This window comes from Macrobrachium rosenbergii, chromosome 56 (genome assembly GCF_040412425.1).
Source record: "Macrobrachium rosenbergii isolate ZJJX-2024 chromosome 56, ASM4041242v1, whole genome shotgun sequence".
NCBI classification, from domain to species: Eukaryota; Metazoa; Arthropoda; class Malacostraca; order Decapoda; family Palaemonidae; genus Macrobrachium; species Macrobrachium rosenbergii.
In genome coordinates this window covers 22,486,027-22,493,171 of record NC_089796.1, presented here as the reverse complement: position 1 = coordinate 22,493,171, position 7,145 = coordinate 22,486,027, and the positions used below count along the sequence as shown (strand labels likewise).

The following is a 7,145-nucleotide window of genomic DNA, read 5'->3' as shown; positions in this document are numbered from 1 at the left end:
GTGTGGACGTTTCAGATTACGGTTTCATGTCGTCTTTCAGAATATATTATAGCCATTAATTAACAGAATTTCCGGTGAAAAATCAATAAAGTTTCTAGTAAGAATGATAGCAGTGTCCTTGTGCTACAAATTTTGTCAACATCATTCTTAAGAACGTCGACGCTTCGCGCGCTTTTTATATCACGCCTCCTGGCACTCTCACCGACATCCGAATTCAAGTGAAGCGGCACAGCAAGATGGGTTCGAGATGCCCACCGTGACGTATATATGTAGGTTTCGATTAATACGTTTTATTGTAACCACAAAGTAACAGCCAGTTAATATGAAATGCGACTGGCCCTCCTTTCACTCTGCGCCGGTGCTATCCGCAGCATTCACATGCCATTGCCGATATGTTGATCACCAGTAGATGAATGTGCATGGCTCTACATGCACAGTAAATCCAGAAAGAACATTACACACCAAAGTAAGTCTCGAAATACGACGGGAACTTGGTTTGATGTTGCGGTATGTCGTCACGTATTCCGTGCGGTAATTCCACGTTTCTTATTTCATTCAGTTGTAGGTGGGATAGGATCTTATTGCTATTAGAAATTAGCGTTTAACGAGCAGGTGGATAAGGATAAAAGACTATGTGGCAACATAGCGGGTGCTAGGCTGGAGTACAATGACCGGAGAGTGGGAGCAGCGTTGCCACCGATCGCTATATAGCCTGTCTGGCGTAATTTCTTAAAGCTCGGTAAAATTATGCGTAACTCCTCTTGCGTTCGGAGGGAGAGGAAGTTACGAAGAATACAATATGCTTAGAGCAAGGAATTAAAATCAGTATAAGAAATGAGCTTAATTTTTGTATTCGCTTGTTCCTGAAATGATAAAGACTTGTAGCATTCCCTCCTGAGACCAAGCACTATTAACTACTGGCTCAGATTGCTTTATGTAAAATATTTGCTCTGACAGGATATGTATTATAACAGGTTTAAAAGTGCGACTATTCATTAAAGATTTATTCATGACAAGGAAAATAGCGGTTTACTTTATAACAGAGTTTATTAACAGCCTAGACTGCACAGACACATAGATTAGGAATAAGGCTTCCATGTTAAACGATACTAATGATGAGGAAAAAGGACACATTTCAAAAGTCAGTATTGTTGAATAACAAAGTAAATTTATGTTGATGGTACTTATAAATTTCCTTAGAAATACTTTACCTAGAGTGACCTTTATGCTGCACTGAAATGTGTCTTGCTTTATCACCGTATCACCTGTTAAAATAAGCTTGGTGATAATTAAGATCGTATTGAAGGCAGATCATATCAGTAAGTAGTGCATGCAGATTGCCTATTGTGTTTGGTGTTCAGTACGCATTATTTTCTTACTTTTTCAGAATAAGAAAACTCTCTCTCTCTCTCTCTCTCTCTCTCTCTCTCTCTCTCTCTCTCTCTCTCTCTCTCTCTCTCTCTCTCTCGTTACACTCAAAATTGCCTTTTCCTTCACTCAGCCGGAAAATGGTCTGTATTCTATCTAACCTGAAGGAAACCTCACTGAGTAATAATTATTTATTATCAGAACACAGCAGAATAATCATAATTTATACTCTACGCCTTGTTTCTATCTATTTCTTGCTGCACTTTGAAAGTGTCATGAAAAATATAACTTTATTACATTAATTCAGTTTCTCAATGCCAGATGTCTCTCGATTTGCGAAGTTAAGTGGCGTTGGGCCACAGTGAGGTCCGAGAGACACTATGGAGAGTCGCTAATATATGGTCAGTGGGTGACCACAACGAAAGCAAGACGCCGTTGTCACATGGACTCCCTTGACGGGCAACCCAGTCCAAAAATTTAATGCTTAGAAACTAATACAGCGCACCGAAGGAGTCTGGTGAGAGCGGCAGACAAACATACCGAATGTGTACTACATTACTAATCAATATATGGGGAACTTACTGGGGTACAATGCTCGCACGAGAAAAAAGAAACAAAATGGAGGGAAAACAGACAGACAAAATAGGAAGAAGTCGTATTCCATTGGCGAATGTGTGCTTCTTAGGAGTTGTGAACTCCTTGGGAGAGGAAAATGTTACTGACTTGTAGATTTCTGCTTTTTTTCCATTTCTGAATATTGAGAAGCAAACAACAACGGTACAGTGAAAGTAATGTTTTGCATTCTTATCACACATACACATATATATATATATATATATATATATATATATATATATATATATGTACAGTATATATATCCATCAGTCCTATTTCCCTTTCAGAAGGGGTGGTACCAGAAGTCACGAAGTGCACAGCCTTCTATTTATTTCAGCAAGCTCGTAGGGATGAGGTTGCTAGCTCCTTGCCTATTATCTTGACCCCAGCAGATACCGGTACCCATTTACAGCTGCATGGATTTGCGAACGGTGGAGGAATAAAACGGAATTACAATAGCACACTACCCATTTTGTCTTATAGACTAGTCTAGCCATGGCACCACTTAGCCACTATTTCATTCTGGTACAAATTTGGTAAAAGACAGAGAGGAAACTAGATGGGTAAAACATTGTACAGAGGCGAATCTTTGCCCCGTTTTAGAAAAATAAATGTGAATTTACTTATTCTTCATCTTTTTCAGGAAATGCTTTTTTCTAGTTGTGGTAATCAAGGACTGCCAGAAATAAGTTGATAAAAAGCAGTTAAATCTATATTGACTGTAAGTCTGGTTTGATCACGAATATGCCTCTGACAGAAAGAACCAAAGCGTGTAAATGGGAAAAATGTTTTCATCTGACTCACGAAAACTTAGCAAGCATCTGGGCAATGAAGACAATGCCTCTTTAATGAAACGTTAATCTTAAAGAATTAGATTGAAAAACGTAAGGTTTGAACGAAGGTTTAAGTAAGGGGTTGTTATCTATCTATCTATATATGTATGTATATATATATATATATATATATATATATATATATATATATATATATATATATATATATACTGGCAATTATAACCTTTGTTTTCTACACCAGTCTGATATAAACCCGTCAATTAATTCTATGCACGCTGGACATCGATCAGAATTTCACAGAGCTCTGATGTGGGTGGTATGAGTCACGTTGAGGCCAAAGAACTAATGGAATGAGTCTAACAGACCAAAAAAGGAAAAAAAACTCTTAACGAGAAAATCCAGAAGGAATTGTGATGACTTTTAATATTTCGCTCTCAGTTTCAGCTGGACGATTGTGAAGCAATAGGCCAAGGACGCTCACGATGAAGCCGTTTGTGGCTTTCATGATATAAGGGTTGGCCTCCTTATTTTCTTCCTGCCTATACTCCCCTTTCCCATCTTTCTTGTGCTCCGTTTCCTCTCTTTGCCTTTCTTTTGAATACTCGTTCGTCGTCTGCCCTCTTTCACATCGTAGACCTTCCGTTTGTCCTTGAATCATCTCCCATCATTTTTCATTTGAGTCTCGTTCGTAGTTTTTTTTTTTTTTTAACTTCAGCCCTTTTTTGTTTCCTTTAATTACAATCACAGTGACTCCTTTACTTTAAGTACTTGTACGCTCTCATTTTTATTTTGGAATCCTTGTTTTGTTTCCTTTAAATAGTATCTCAACCATTTTTTCCCTTAAATGCATACCTAGATATTTTCTTGAATAGTTATCAACTCGTTTTTGTTACTTTTTTTTTTTTTTACTTCCGAAACCCATTTTACTTTTCATTTCAAAATTTTTTTTATCATATAGGCGGGCAAGACTGCCCAAAACAAGTTCGGTCTTGCATTCCTTTAAGCTTTCCGAACTACTTTTTCTTTAAATACCGTCGTAAATACTTTTTTCTTTGAATGTACCCACCATTAATGGTCTCCTCTAAAAGCTCTCCCAACACCACTCCTTTAAATATTCCATTTCTTTTTTTTGCTTTGGGAACTTCACCCCCACCCCCTCCTTTAAAATGCTTTCTTATCTCGTACATCGTTATACTACGTCTCACTATTCCCCTTTTTCCTACAAACAATATGCTTCCATTTTCACTGTAGCAGTAGCCTACACCTCACTTTTCCTTTTTTGTCTTGAAATGCACTCTCCTCTCTCTCTCTCTCTCTCTCTCTCTCTCTCTCTCTCTCTCTCTCTCTCTCTCGTCCACTGTTTCCCCATAGCTTGTAACTTCAAAGGCCCGCCTTTCTCATGTCGCTTTCTTTCTCTTATTTTTCCTTGGTCGCATTCAAAGAGGTTATCTAACTTTCCGTGTGATACGTTTCTGTAATCCCTACCCACCGGCTCTATTCCCAGAAAAACAATATTCTGCAATTACTGTAAAGTTCTCCGTGGTTTAAATATGCGTTAATCAGTGAACCGTACAAGTCTATAAAAGCAGCAGAGTCGTGTTTGGAAGCGACTACGTTTTGGCGTATTTTTGCCGCGAGTGCCGCCAAAGCTGACGGCTTCTTGGCGTAAAATAGCTGCTAAAGTCTCGTAGCAAATATTTACAACACCATACAGCTGCTGCTTCAGTCACCCGCTAGCCACCGCCTTGCTAGGTACTTTTGTTTTAGTTTTCCGTCCAGTTCATGTTTAATCTGCTATGAAATTTCTTCAGTTGTTTCTTTAGGAATTATATGTGGTTATTGAAATAAAAGTGACCGGGAGAGAAAAGTCCAGCTGTGCTGCTGTAAGACTCAACGTTGACTGTGGTGTATAAAAGACTGGATAATATAGTCTTGAGACCGGTCATATACATGGAAGAAAAATGAAGATCTTTACGCAGAAGAGAATATGAAATCTGTCAGCGCTGTTGACATCACCCGGGGCATTTTCAAGTTTGCGAGGTAAGTGATGAAGCAGAGAATAAGAGCGACAGACAGACAGTTTTATTTGGAGTTGTCAGTGTGTTCGCTGTCTATAATTTGCAGTTAGGCCAGAAGAGTGCAAGGGGAAGAAGCAGTTGTGTGTGTGTGTGTGTGTGTTTGTGCGTGTGTCCGACAGATCAACTTCATAGGAAGCGGACTTAGCATGTTTGGTTACCTGCTTAAGGTGATTCTGAACATTTTTATGCAAGATACACAACGATACCCTCAGGACAGAAACGATTAGTAGCCGGCGGTTTAGGCCTAATGCTTGTCATGCGAGCGAATGTGTACCACGTCAGTCGCTCTAAAGATAGCATAGGAGTGTTGAAGAGGCCTATGAGATAGTTACTGAGATATTCAGATTTCAGTTCTTCATTAATTTATTTAAGTATCTGCCAAAATATGTACTGTAGATTGGTTATCTTGAAGTAACTCAAAAGTTGACCCAAACTTTGCTGTGTGCTTGGTTAGAACTTATCGCCGGATTTGGAGTAGTACCCTCTACTCTTCTTTTTTTCTTCATTCCTTATATTTTGAATAATGGAGACGCTCTCATGTTTTGCGGCCAACACCTGAAAACTATTGTTTTTTCCATGGGAGTTCATAGTAACCACGTGAAACTTAACATGGTTTAACCAATGGTGTTGTTGAGCTCGCGAAACTGTTTTACTTTCGTCAATTTTATTTTAGTCTACTATTCGTTTGTTATGAGTAGCTTATTATTTATCTCATAATTACGATAGACGCATTGGATACACACGTTAAAGTTAAGTGTGTTCAAGTGGTTATATTGGTGCACATATCATGTTAGTGCGGCTGTATCATCCCTCAATCTGTAACAATTGGGAACACTGGTTTGCTGGTTTAAAACAAGTTTTACATTTTATATGTGAAATAACCTGGGGGGTCCAAGCCGGGACCTGAGAGAGAGAGAGAGAGAGAGAGAGAGAGAGAGAGAGAGAGAGAAAAACGAACTTGTTAGTCTCATTCACAGTAACGAAGTGCAGGCAAATACTCCATCTTGGGTTGTTTAATTTGGGTTGTTTTTGTATTTACACCTGACCAACAGAAAGGAAGTTCGTATCATTATATCCTTGATTTCAGTGTGACCACTTGGTAACATATAGGAAAAACAACATTACGTCCTTGTGAGATATTCTTGTAACTTATGATGTTCAGAAGTTCGTTTGAATAAAAAGAGCAGTGTTTGGAGATTATTAATAAAGCACGAGTCCTCTTCTTGTCCGGAACTTTTTAATAATGTGGAAAGTTGTGTTGAAAAGCCTTGACTAACGATTCATGCTATTTAATATGTTAAATTTCAATTTGTTCAGGCACTTCATTAAAACTTAGAAATAAGCAGAGAGAGAGAGAGAGAGAGAGAGAGAGAGAGAGAGAGAGAGAGAGAATTTATACTATATATGGCAAGGAAACTGCTATTTGTTTTCAATAAACATAATAATAGTGATAAAAAAGTGCAAGAGAACAAGTGAACCAACGCATTATCACCACTTAATCGTAAATACGATTTTCAGGGAATGAGAATTAACGCTCTGTCAACTAACTCGCGTAACCCAGTTGTAGCAACAGTTGGTCATCTAGTGCCACACGTGCTCGTTATTGACTGTTAGGACTTTTATAAGTTTAACGTTTATATGTATGTATGGGAAAGCCTCCTGGTTACGTAATTTATGAAGAATGAATTTGCGAGGGCCTCACATTCATTCCATCTTGTCGGTGTCGGAATTGGTATTAAGAATGAAAAGAAAAATATAAATAGGATGCAGTGACCGGGGATGAGGTTAAACGAACAATTAGCCTATGTTCTTTTAAAGCGAGACGTATCGGGTTCCTAAAAACAAGTTTTTAATATTTTCATCACTTCGCTGAACAGCTTTTTGTTCGGTGAAAGTGTTTGCTGAAACTTTGGGTCGTCCCACTAATAGTGGTAAACACGCCGCTTTGCTAACATCTGCGATGTATCCGCCGGATTCACTCATATAGGGATATCGTGGTGGTCAATATTCCTCCAAGCTGCTGGCAACGTCTAGTGACCTGCAGTAGTTTCGTACTTTCCTCGGCAAAAGGGGGTTTTTTTGTGTATATATATATATATATATATATATATATATATATATATATATATATATATATATATATATATATATATACATATACATACACACACCTGCAGTAGTTTCGTACTTTCCTCGGCAAAAGGGGTAATTTTTGTGTATATATATATATACATATACATACACACATACGGTGTATATATATATTATATAGCCTATGTATGTATGTATA

The 7,145-nt window shown here is 38.0% G+C and overlaps 1 long non-coding RNA gene across 1 annotated transcript in view; it reads left to right on the top strand.

Annotated features, from left to right (window-relative positions):
- Nucleotides 1–4,484: 4,484 nt before the first annotated feature.
- LOC136836740 (uncharacterized) overlaps nucleotides 4,485–7,145 on the top strand; it is a 153,219-nt gene continuing 150,558 nt past the window's right edge. The window contains exon 1 of the long non-coding RNA XR_010852463.1: nucleotides 4,485–4,817. This is a non-coding gene — a long non-coding RNA (uncharacterized lncRNA). The remainder of the gene's footprint in view (nucleotides 4,818–7,145) is intronic.